Source organism: Cupressus sempervirens, chromosome 7 (assembly GCF_028749045.1).
Source record: "Cupressus sempervirens isolate cs-2001-9-10 chromosome 7, ASM2874904v1, whole genome shotgun sequence".
NCBI classification, from domain to species: domain Eukaryota; kingdom Viridiplantae; phylum Streptophyta; class Pinopsida; order Cupressales; family Cupressaceae; genus Cupressus; species Cupressus sempervirens.
Window position 1 is genome coordinate 543,643,626 of NC_143124.1, and position 13,042 is coordinate 543,656,667.

Sequence of the window (13,042 nt, forward strand, 5' to 3'; positions counted from 1 at the left end):
AAACTTCCACTGACCTAGTTAAGATAATTTTGGTTAAGCTTTAAATAATGTTGCAACATCGTAAGCTTAGTCAAGTATTTCAAACTCCTAGTCATTAAATGACCTAGTTGATAATGTATAGCTCCTTATGGATATCCCTAAGTTTTATCTTCAACAAAAAAATGTAGTTGTGTTTTTGCCCAATAAATTTGGGCATGACAAAAGTATACATGAGTATATATGTATGTATAATATTCACAAATTATATATATATATATATATATATATATATAATGTGTGCTTCACTTCTACTAAAGCTACACTTTAATACATTGCATCAATCTAGGGCTTGACAAAGAAAAGCCCTCATCCACTCAACAACAAAATACTTTAGTTCATGTGTGCAAGAAAATGATAGCAAAATTGTGATTGCAAATTTCAAATTTACTCTTTGAAAAACTTCCCAACAAATATGGGTCGACCTTGTTACAATGCCTCAAGAACATAATGACCTCATGGGAATGGTTCTTCAAAAATTACCACCAAGCCAACCTATTCTCTACTCCTCGACCAAAAAAATAGTTTCTAGGTTTTTTCTGGGTTTTCTCATTTTGTTTGGGGATTTATAGTCATATTTTTAGTTACAAGACTAGATCTACACTTTTTAGAGCCAAAACACAACTTCCTCTATTCATTTAAAGGTAAGTCTTTTATCTTTCATTTTCATTCATAATTGTAGCATTAATATGTTACTTAATTGGGCTAATTGTATATACTTGGCATCTAGATTTTCCTTTCTTAATCTATTAATTCAATTTTGCATACATATTATCATCTAGAGAATGGTTTGAAGTTAAAAGAGAAAGCTAGACCAAGATTCTAAAAATAATAATTGACATGAATCTCAAAGGAGAAACTTGTCTTGGTGCATAAGTTAAGAGGAGATGAAAGTGCAATATGCCTTGTTCAGTGGATGTTTTTCATTATACATCTAATTTGTTTCAAGGCTAGTTGTACTAGTTGGGTTGGAATTTTTAGTGATCAAATACACCACTTGGTCAATCAGTTCACCTTAATTGATTATTTTATATACCTTCATATATTATTTATTTTCTCTTATACACAATAATGGTCTCATATGGAGTATATGGAGGAATTTTTTGATGACATCCAAATTATGATTTTTACTCCTACTTGCGACTGCATATGAGATATACTAATTTTTGTAGAGTTGACAACATCTCCACTATAAAGCTAACTCAAGATTATTGGGAATGTTCTAAATGGAGAATTTCCCCTAATGCCGCTACAATGATCTTAGAGTGTGACAATTATTTTATATAGTTCTTGACATTTACCTACATCAAGGTATGAACATTTGATAATTGTCCTCACAAGATACCCAAGTATGTTGATGATAAGAAGATTATGATAGAATTGTCTAGATAGATTGCAAAATTTAATTTAAGAGGTGTGCTAAGAAACACGAGGCCACCATTCCCATTATTTTTCTAATTGGTGCTTAGTCATGTTCTTTAAATTCAAATTAAAAAAATAAAAACATATAATAAAACAAGTACCAACAATAATTTTTAATAATAAACAAGTGCTAGTAATAATTAATGTGAATAGAAATTTTTCTCCCTCTTTGTTAAGTTTCAATTCTTTTCATGGTGAAGACAAAGATGAAGGCGGGAGCAGGGGCAGGCACTGGAGTAGAAGTGGAAGAAAGAGCAGGTGTTGGTGCAAGTGCAGGTTCAGGTGCGCAAGCAGATATAGATGTAGGTGTGCAAACAGGTCTCCATTCAGAGGTTAATATTCAAAGGGAATACAAGCAATCTAGGGTTTTCAAAAACAAACAACAACTATATCTTGATGCCCTTTCTAGTATTTTTTTATTCAACCCTTGTCATGCAGTGAGCTACGAAGAATCATGATAATTTGCAATTGTAGCACTACCATTTTAGGGAAACTCACTTTTGTTTAGGGGAAAACTCAATATTCTGAGGGAAAGCGATGGTCCAACTAGCTAAACTTTTCTTTGTTAATCCTCAGTTTCATGATCTCTGATAGTAGGAACTTGGGGAAAAATTGTGTATAGGGCACAATTCAGCCTTTGTAAAAGGAGAATCATCAGTGCAGGCTTCAAAATGACTTAAACAACTTTTGTTATAGGATGGGAACAAATCCAAAATTCTAGTGAATAGGGATCAATCAAATCAAATCTGAAAGAATGGATTTAATGAAGTTTATAATCGTCATCATCAAGATAAACAACCTATTTTTGATATTTGTCAAGGGTTTCCTCTAGGTCCCCCATATCATCCTTGGTTGCCCACAATTAGGGAAAAGGATTTAGGTCAAGAAATAGTGATTCAATTTGCAAATTTGCCTAATTTTCCTCATGATGTTTCCCATGGTTTCGATGGTTCCAAATTAGTTCCTGCTACCCCAGTACCTAAAAATTTCACTCAAGATCCACCTAGGGCCCCCTTCAAACCAACTAAAATTCATCAGGTATGGAGAAAGAAGTAAGTACTCATTCTCAACTCAAATGATTCTCATATGCAACCTACAAATAGGTTAGTGATTACACTTCCAAGTCATATGCTACAAAACTCTATCGATTTGCTTCGACGAACTGCATTAATCGACAAGTTTTCTTCTAAATCTCTTCTCTTTTCTACTATTAAAGATTGGGTTCTTTTATCTTGGCTAGAGTTAAGGGATATTTTCTATGTTGATTTATAATCAAAATGTTTTGTAGCTATTTTTAATTCAAAAGCATCTAGAGATCTAGTGCACAAGCAAAAAGGTTGGTTTTGTTGTGGGTCTGGGCTTTTTACTATGATTTGGATTCCTACTTTAAAACCTCAATCTCTTAAAATCTCATTTATGCCACACTGGATTTTCTTTCCCTCTTTACCTCTCAAGTATAGAGATCCTCAAATTATTGAAATCTTTGCAAACAAGTTGGGAATCTTCCTCAAACATGATCTTATACCTTATGATCATCCACATTTGGAAGTGAGAGTTTGTTTGTTACTAGATATGTGGTAGCCTCTTCCTTCTCATTTGGCTATAAATTCTCAATGGGGTTTATGGGACCATTCAATTACAATTCAAGATTAGTAAACAATTCATAAGTTTCAAGATAGATTGGGTCATTTTAATACTCAATGCAAACATTTAGTTTAGGACATACAGGAAGTTTGTCTAGACTATAACATAGACCCTAAGTTATGTGTACACCAATTTCATTTAGAACCAATCTATAATATGGATATTATGGCTTCTTTTTAGTTTGTTAATCCTCCAGTAGAAAACTAGAGTCTGGCTTCTTCCACACCGATCAATCTCTTAATGTTTCTATAGTTGGTTTTTCCTTTAATCCAATGCTTGTTAGCTGGGTTGAAGGTTTCTCATGATCTCCCATCTCTAAAGCCTTCTGTGCATCACTTAGGTTTGGATGGTTTGGACTAGTCACACTCAAATTTTCCACTAGTGTCTCACAAAACAAGGAATGTTCTTTCTAAAAGCCAGTAAGCTGACTAGAAAACTCTTCAAATTGGAGATTAGATTGTAGCTAAAATTGCTAATAATATAATATTTGGTTTAGTAGAGGAAGAAGGATTCAACATAGAAAATTAGGAAAATAATTATCTTGATGTGTTGCTCAAAGAATTTTAGTATTGGAACAGTCAAACTGCCCCAAAGAAAGTATCTAGTTGTAAGACTGTAGAACTTGTATAAACTACATGTTGAGCAGAGAAAAAGGTTTCTTTTCTAGAATCATGTATTAATCAAGATCCATTAGGTGTTGAGAAGTGCATTTCTCAACAAATGGAGACCAATTTAGATTTTCAACTTGAAGAGACAATTTTGAGGGAACCTAAGATTGGCAAGGATCACCTTGAATCTCAAACTCAAAATATTCCAAATAGTTTTGAGGATTGCATCTTTTAACAAGTGGCTGATAAGTTAGATCTTCAACTTGGAGAGGCAACTTTGAGGGAACCTGAGACTTGCAATGATCAATCTGAATCTCATTCTCTAAATAATCTAAATAGTTTTGATCTTCATCAAACTTTCTCAATCATTCAATCTCCCTCTCTTCGCCCACATACTTCTAAGACACCCAAATCAAGAGGGTATCCTAAGGGATCAAAGACCAGAATTGAGATTGCCTTAGGTATTCAGACCACATTAGATGATAAATTTGTTGTGAACAAGCAAGTGACGAGGAGAACAAATTGTTCTCCTTGTCAACAATGAAAATTATCTCATGGAATGTCAGAGGCATAAATGCCTCTGACAAGAGAAGCAAGATTCACCAATTTATTGAATCCTCAAAAACTGATATTGTGTTGTTACAAGAGACAAAATTATCACAAGACACATTATAAAAAACCATAAACTGGTCCTCAGTGCATTCTCCCAGAATCAAAGCTTTTGGTGGGCTTGTTGTCCTATGGAATCCATTCACAATATAGGGGCATCTTATTCAGCAACACAAAATTGACAAATGTTGCAGGTGTTAGATTTTGATATTTCTTTTATCTTGATTAATGTTTATGGTTTGACCTTTACTTAGGAAAAGTTGAAACTTTGGGATAAATTAGTAGCATTACTTCAGCTTCAAAATTCTCATCAACTTATTCTTGGGGGTGACTTCAATGAAATCTTGAATCAAAATGAGAAAGTTGGTGGCATCTATCCACCAATTAAAACCATTCAGGATTTTTCTCAATTTGTTGAGAACAATGACTTAATGGATATTCAACCTTCTGATGGAAAGTTTACATGGACAAATAGGAGGTCTGGCTTTAAACAAATTACAATTAGATTAGATAGGTTCCTTTTTTCTCATGAATGGAAATTAGGTCACTTTCATTTTCACTCAAAGATTTTGTCTTCATCAGAATCTTATCATTTTACAATTTCCATAAACATTGATCAATCTGCTTCTCTAGATCATACTCAGCATAAGTCATCTTTTAAATTTGAAAGTATGTGGTTGTGTCATCCATACTTTCTTCGACTTTTAAAGCAATGGTGGATTAGTGCTCCTTTTGTTCCTAGGTCTAAAATGCATCAATTTTCCAACAAATTGAAACATGTTAAAGAGCAAATCAAAATTCAAAATCAACATGTTTTTAAGAATGTTTTCAAGCAGAAAGAGATTGTCAAATTACAATTGGAGGAAATTCATTGCTACATAATTTAGTATGGAATGGATAATGATACTTACGTTAAGAAAAAAGATCTTCAACATGAATGGGAGGAATTGTGTCATAGCGAGGAAGAATATTGGAGACAAAATTCTAGGGAAGTATGGTTACAACAAGGAGACAAAAACACACAAAATTTTCATGCTTCTACCCAACAAAAATGGGTAGTTAAATAAATCTTTCAAATTATGGATTTAGGATCATGTAATATTTTAACTAATGCTCAACAAATCAGAGATGAAGGTATCAAGTTCTTTGAAAATCTTCTTGCACCAGTAGATCATCCATCGCCTTTACCCTCACAAGTTGAAGATTTCATTTAGCATATACCTACAATGGTATCCCCCATGGAGAATGATAAGCTTTTGGCCCCATTTACCATTCAAGAAGTCTGAGAAGTAGTCTTCTCCTTCCCCCCAAATAAAGCACTAGGGCTAGATGATTTTAGTGCTCTCTTCTTTCAGAGTTGTTGGGAGTTCATTGGTTGGGATTTTTTAGCAGCCTTTGAGGAATCCAAAAAGTTTAAATCTATGCTAAAGTACTTTAATTCTACAAATATTGCAATCATTCCAAAAACCAAGCAGCCCAAAACTTTTGCAGACTTCTGCCCAATTTCACTTTGTAATTTGACATACAAAATCATTACTAAAGCTATTTACTTGTGACTTCAAAAAATTCTCCCATTTATAATTTCTCCCGAACAAGGTGGCTTTGTTCCTAGTAGAGAAACAGTGGAAGGTGCATTGGTAGCTCACGAAGTCCTTCATTCCATCAACAGTAACCAGTCCTCCAACTTTGTTATCAAGTTAGACATGCAAAAGGCATATGATAGAGTTTGCTAGAAATTTATTTTCCAAGTTCTCTAAAAAATGGGTTTCTCTAAACATTGGTATAAGTGGATTAAAGCATGCATTTTGGCGGCTTGGTTTTCAATTATTATTAATGGATCAGCATTAGGCTTCTTTCCTTACACGCAAGGTATTCGACAAGGTGATCCTCTTTCACCAGCTTTATTTATCATCATGTTTGAAGCACTTAGCAAGACTATTAAGTACCACCATTTATCTAACAAGTGGAAAGGAGCAAAAATTGAGGGTACATCAATTTTTGTCACACATTCTTTATTTGTTAACAACATGCTATTGTCTGGTACTTCACTAGTTTCAAAGGCTAAGCAAATAAAGAAAACTTCAAAGTAGTATTCAACAATTTTAGGATAGAAAATAAACCCTCAAAAGTCAAAAAAAATCTTATTTAAAAAAAACAAAGTTATATCAAACAAGATAGTACATATTTCATAGTTTTCTAAGGACTTCTTACCTTCCACCTATCTTGGGATTCCTTTTTTTGTGGGATCCAATAAGAAAAGCTTTTGGGATGGCACCCTCCAAAGAATTAGGAGTAAAATTGTTTCCTAGAAAGTAAGATGGTTGTCATTATCAGGCAAAATCTTGCTTATTAAATCAATTCTTGTTGAAATCCCAAACTACTATTTGGTAGTCATGCAGGCACCATCCTCAGTCATTTCAAAAATTCAAAAACTTATTACAGATTTTCTATGGGTAGGAAATATGACAAATGAAAAGAAACTTCCACTTATTTCTCTCCAAGACATGGCACATATTCCTACTTTAGGAGGGGCTAGAATTCATGACCTAACAATAAGGAATAAAGCGTTTGGAGGTAAGTTGGTTTGGCATATGTATACTAAATCATAGTCAGCATGGTGTCAAATAATGCAACAGAAATATTTACATAATAATGATCCACACAGAATATTCTCCATGTTGGATCCTCCTAAGGGGTCTACTATTTGGGATTTCATGATTGCATCTAGAAACATTGTTCTTAAGTAGATTTCCTGGGAATTGAATTGTGGTGATAAGATCAATTTTTGGGGTGATTCTTGGAATGGACAACCTCCTTTAATTGCAATTCCAAATGTTCAAAAAATTATGTTAGTCACAGAAGCGGAGTGGGGTAAGCTTGTTATACACTTTATGGATGTAGTATGTATTTTTTCAAGGAAAGTAATATGGAAAGATCCAGATCAACTCCCTTTAGATACTCGATGTAAACAATAGCTTCAATTAATTTTTTTCAAAAAGACAGGCTTTTGTGTTGAAGAATGAGGATCAATTATTGTGGATTCTAGTGAAGAATGGAAACTATTCAATTAAAGAAGGATACAAAACTCTCCAACGAGTCAATTCAAAAAAATCCCCTTCTCGAGCCTTCATGTTCTGCTAGAATAAGGTACTGTTACCTAAGGTTGGGTGCTTTGCATGGCTAGCAATCAAACACAGGATTCTAACAAGTGATCGATTGGTTAGATTAAGTATTGGTCCTCTTTTTAAGTTTGTTTTATGTGAAGAAGAGTATGAATCAGTCGATCATATGTTTATAAGATGTCAGTTTGCATATTAGTGCTGGATGTTTATTTTAAACAAATTAAATTACTCTACTCCATTACAAAATAACAATTGGGACATCTTTTAGGCTTGGCCAGTTCTTTATCCTAATGCCTTATTTGTGAGGATTTGGAAGTGTGCTCATGCATTAGTAATTTGGGCAATATGGTGGGAAAGAAATAAGAGGATCTTTATAAAAGAAGTATCATCTATAGATAGAATGTTCCGAATCATTGAAAAATTGATCTCAGAAGTTATTGATTCAAGTGTTTATAGATGTAAATTTGATCTAGTTTTCACTTCTTGGGATGGAGGTATCATTCGGGAATGGAAATCAATATTAATTCCATTAGGTTCTGGTCCATCTAGAAGATTACAAGCAAGTATAGATAGGTCTACAGTTAAGTGGCAACCTCCTATGCCTAGATTTTTCAAGCTCAATTTTGATGGGGCATCCAGAGGGAATCTAGGCCAATTGGGACTGGGAGCATGTATTAGAGATTGCACTGGTAAAGTGCTTGGAATTACAATGGAACCCATACCCATAGGAACTAATAATATAGCTGAGGCTCATTCATTGCTATCAGGACTAATTCTTGCTAAGAAAGGGAATTTTCATCATGTGCAAATAGAAGGTGATTCTCAAGTTATAATATCATCTTGTATCAAGAGACAATTGTCTTCCTGGCAACTTAAGTATGTGCTTCAGCAAATTTGGAATATAATTGATCAACTTCATGAGGTTACATTATCACACACATATAGAGAGGGGAATAGAATTGCAAATTATCTTTCCAATTGAGGTTGTAATGGGATCATAATTTTTACATTGCAGCCTTCCGCATCCATTGAGAATTTCAAAGATTTGCAAAATTTGATTTTTAATGAGATAGTAGACTGTCAGTAGTAATTGGTTTTTTACTCATATTTGTACTGTTGATATTGTGGTGAATGCTTAGTCTTTTTCAAGCTCCAATCCTTCTGCTGACATTCAACATTTTTTGAGATCTAGCATTTGCCGAGTTCTAGTACTTACCGAGTAAGGTAGGGTGATGCTCTTGCTGAGTTACTTGAACACAGTGTTTATCGAGAGAACTTGGGCCTAGTGTTGACCAAATTGTCCAGTCATAGTGTCTTGTTGAGTGACTTGGGCCAGTGATGACCGACTCTTTGCTAGGAACCAAGAGATGGTGTGTTGACCGAGTTTTGGTGGTGTGCTGACTAAGTGAGACAATGACAACTGAGTGGGTAGTGTTGACAGTGTGAAAGGTTGTCACCAAGTTGGACTCAACTCAAAAATTTAATTATGTGCTACAACAAAAATTTGAGACACTATTGATCAGCTTCAAGTGGTCACATTTTTACACACATACAAAGAGGGGAGTAGAATTGCAAATTATTTTCCAACACAGGACGCAGTGGACTTACAAATTTCACAATGTTATTTTTAGATATCATTGAGAAATGCAATGATTCACAAATTCTAATTAATAATGAATTTGTGTTTTGTCAAAATTAAGTACTGATTATTAATTATTGCCCCTTTCCCAAATCATTCCCAACGTCATGTGAGTTGTCGTCACCTGGGTACGATTTTATTTTCTCTTTGGCCACATGGTGTTTTTACACATGGAAAAATCAATACGAAGATCAATTTTGCAACTTGTCCACATGGGTTTTGATCCTTTATTCGATCAGTATGTATTCAAATTAGGTGAATATTTATTATCTTACATGGGTACTATGAAGATATTTGCTTTTGGGTCTTTATAAAAGGAGGCAGTGGCTTATTTAACTCTATATATCGTCAGAGTTGAGCGATATTTGATATACCCTACTTGAAATTGTCTTCGCCTTTAGAGCTATGTGCCAAGTGTGAATCCTACAATCAATTCAATTGATCTTTGTTGCCCAAAAATTATTGTATATAGATTAACCCCAGCAACAGTGAAGTTGTTCTACCCCTTTGTATTCATGATAGGGCCATCGAAACAATGTTCTCATCAAGTCTCCTTCAATTCGTCAGGGTCTTTAGCAAGTAAGTGGTGAAGAAATTCTATGTCCTTCTGTCAAAAATTTCCTATACCCATCAAATGTTGTTTCCATCTTTCTTTCAAATGCCATGAACTTGTTATAGTCGGTTCATTTGCTGGAAATTTTGGCAGAAAAAGTGCTTCTTCCTCAATTTTGGAATGAAAATAAACTTGCAAATGCCATGCAGCAATATGATCTTTGGTCTAGGCATGCACTAGTGGGTGGTATCTTCCAAAGATCTCAGTTATTGAGGTAACATGAATACATGGTTATGTTTGATTCTCTTTAGAAAGCCTTCAAAAAATAGAATCCCTGCATCATGAAATCTGCTCTCCAAACTACTGCAAGGGCTTTGGATCACTAATTGGAAGACAGATTTAGGTGCATTGGTTTTTCTATATTGGACTTGCTGAGCCTATCCAACTTAAATTATCATATTCATGAAGGGCCTCCTTTAGGTACACTCCAAGATTTAGGCCTTGATTTTCAAGATGACATAGTGGTACTCTGTCTGAGACTACATTACATGAACCAGGACATGTTTGAGAGGAGGCATGCATTTCTATGGAGGAGCCTCCTATCATATGTACTATAGATGATGTTGCTGCTAGTTCAAGCTCAGGTTGGGAAGTGGCTCCAATGACAAGTTTGGATTCTGGGTGGGGACATTCTCTAGAAATTGGTTCATCATCAACTTCTGCAATTGGTCTTTCATGCAAAGATATGGAGGAATGAAAAGTTTAAGGTTTTAAGGTATTCTATTTTGGGGGATTTTTTGACAAATGGCATGTATTTGATTGTTTTGTATTTTTTGGTCAAAGTTTTGGACCTTCATGCATGTGTGTAACGCCCCACCAAGGGATCCAAAAAAATTAACCTAAAGTTTTACTAAGTTTGCTAAACATTTTTTTTTTTGAAGAAAGAATAACATACACATCAAACATAAAGTAATAGAAGCAATAACATACAGTCATACATAAGAAAACATAACAAATTACATTCCTTAAGGATCCCAAGACATTGAGTCACATTTAAATTTTAATTAATACTAAGTCTAGTAAATACCACATTCACATGAAAGAATAATTAAAAGTCCAAAGTCCATTTAAATATTATAGATTTGTTTTGAATGCCACTTGGCAATAAAATTCAGAATGCTCAATCATCCACTATACATGTCACAAGGTTTGAAAGGCTAAAAGAATATACATTTATAAAAATAGAATTACATCATCCCTTTCGGATCCATAATACAAAGTACGAAAACAATAAGTGAAACCATCTATCATAAAGATATAACTATCCATCATAAAGATACAACTTTCCACCATAATACATTGAGATAGAAAGAAAGCAAATGAAGAGAAGGAAACTCCAACCACGGTATCAATGAACGGATCTTAGTGATAAGAGTAAAAAGAACTACCACTCGACTGCATGGTAACCCAAAAAGGCCCACTCCCATCGCACTGAGGAGATAGTCTCAAGTCCCAAATAGGATATCAATCCCAAAATCAAAAGTAATCTCTTCCTAAAAGTAATCTAACTCAAAGGTTTTAAGATAAATCGACATCTAGACCCAAAGTCAAACACAGACGTGTAGAAAATTTACTATGTAAGTGGGCAAGTGTCATCACACAAATCATGCTAGAGTTACCTTGGTAGTCTTTCAGGACCCCAAACCCCTAGTGATCCCTATGTGGCACTAGTATCCTCTCGTATTGACAAGGCATACTTACGATGCATGGTCACAACCAAGCGTTCTCTCTACTCCCATCCTAGTTTGTACTAGCACTCGAGGCATGGGAAAGAACATAAAAAGACTCTTATTAGGTTCATTTTATTCCCATTTAGTATAGTGTTTTCACTTATTAAACAACTTATAATGGGTTACACTGGCATCCACTTAGGGCCCCAGCCTCCATTGCAATCCACTTCCTAACATTACATATAGATAACCTACCCTAGGCTCATAAAAGTATAAATCAAAGAATCATATAAAATCACCTCAATCTTATACAAGTGACTGGAAAGCATCAAAAAATAATTCATAATAACACATCAGTTCTCTATGAGCAACTGGAAAGCATCCCAAAAGTATTGACCGAAGGCTCAAAATGGTTAAGTCAAATATTAACATGACATCACCAAGAACAAATCATACAAACACCTTAGTCCTATAAAAGTGACTGGAAATAAATCCAAATACAACTCATCGAAGACTCAAAGGTTATATTAGATAGGTCACACCATTCACCTTAGTTTCACACCAGAACATTGGAAAGTAATAACAATCTATAGATCAAAACACCTAATAGAGCATACAAGACACATTACCATGGTTGAGTATAAAAGATCATATACAACGCATCATCATGACATCACAAAAAAAACTCCCAAGGCTCTGGTAATAAAACCTAACTAGTCAAAGCTAAGTCAAACCCCGACACCCAACAATAAAATCACATGTCATAGAAAGAGTGCATACAAAAGTAATATTCATAATTCATTCTATTTTGGAAAACACACAAGTTTAAACTTCACTATAGGTTTGCAAGTTTTCATTTTAATTTCCAAATATTATAGTTAATGTTTTCGATCTCCATTAGGGTTTCAATTTCCAATTTCTCTAGTTACTAGATTCACTAAGGTTTTCTGGAGTTCACTAGAATCCTAGACAATTCAACTAATTCATATAAAGTTATTTAAACATAGTTTCATAGTTCAATTTGTTATCAAACAAACACAAGATTTGATGTTCAAAACTAGGGTTTCAATTTTCATTTTTTCAAAGTATTATAATTACTAAGGTTTTCAAATACTAAAATTTCCCTAGTATTACAAATCATTTTCATATATCTAAACCATATAAACACATCCAAATTTATAAAAGAAAACATTAATTCTCCCAATTAATTTCTTTGATTTTTAATTTACTTTAGAATTATATTTATATAATAAAGTAATAAATTAAATTTTCAAATAATTAAATTTCAAATTTTAACAATACTTATTAAAATTATTTATAATTATTATTATCAATTATTACCATAATAATTTTAAATTAATTAAACTTTGGAAAAACTTTCCTAGAAACTTTTAAAAATTGAAACCTACTAAAAATTGAAACTTTCCAAAATGGAAACCTACTAAAAACATAAACTTTCCAAAAAAGAAATTTTCTAAAAATAGAAACTTTCTTGAAATAGAAACTTGCTAAAAATAGAGACTTTCTAAAAATTGAAACTTGTTAAAAATAGAAACCTGTTAAAAATAAAGACTTTCTAAAAATAGAAACTTGCTAAAAATAGAGCTTTTCTAAAAATAGGAACCTACTAAAAATAGAGACTTTCTAAAAATAGAAACTTTCTAAAAATAGAAACTTGC